The sequence below is a fragment of the Podarcis liolepis genome (assembly GCF_965112155.1).
Source record: "Podarcis liolepis genome assembly, chromosome: 2".
Taxonomy (NCBI): Eukaryota; Metazoa; Chordata; class Lepidosauria; order Squamata; family Lacertidae; genus Podarcis; species Podarcis liolepis.
In genome coordinates, this window is record NC_139555.1 from 70394054 (window position 1) to 70394798 (window position 745).

Below are 745 nucleotides of genomic sequence, written 5' to 3' on the forward strand. Positions count from 1 at the left end.
CGGAACTGAACGGAAATGACGTTCTTAATTAAGGCGCGGGAGCAAAAAAAAAAGAAAAAGCCCCCCCCCGTTTTTTTTAAAGCTTCCGACACTGCGGCTGTCCCTTTGGAGGGGCGGGGCTAATAAGTGCTCGCGCCCCTCCCGGAGCGCGTGGCTAAAGGGGAAATGGGTGCTGCAAAAGGCAAAGCCGTCCTGCATCGGGGCGGCGCTCTTAGAATTAGAAAGGGATAGGGCATCTGTAATCGGACTTTTTATTACATTTAGTTCTAGAAAAAGCTGCCTTGAACATGGACGTAGCCAGGATTTATGTTGGGGGGTGGGAAGAGCCTCAATTGAGTATTTTTATTGAGTTATTTGCCCCCTGCCCCCCCTGGCTACTCCTATGGTCTTGAGTACCGTCAGGGCGAAAGGCGGGGTATTAAAAATATACGTACAGTAATAATCTAAATTGACAGAGGCACTTAGAGATCAATCCAAACATAAATTTCAAGAAGAATGGGGGAAATATAGTGAGTATCCGAAAAAACTGCATTCAGATTAATACCTGGACTTTTCTTGACTAATTTCCGCAAAACAAATTACGGTGTAAGAATGTAAGATAAAGAGCAAAATAGAGAAGAGGAATTGAGAAAGAAACAGTTTACTAAGTATACAACCGGACCTGTCCTGTGTTGAGGATGAAGGAAGTCAAATAGAAATGAATAAGAATTAGGGATGTACAGTACAGTATCTGTAACATCTGCTT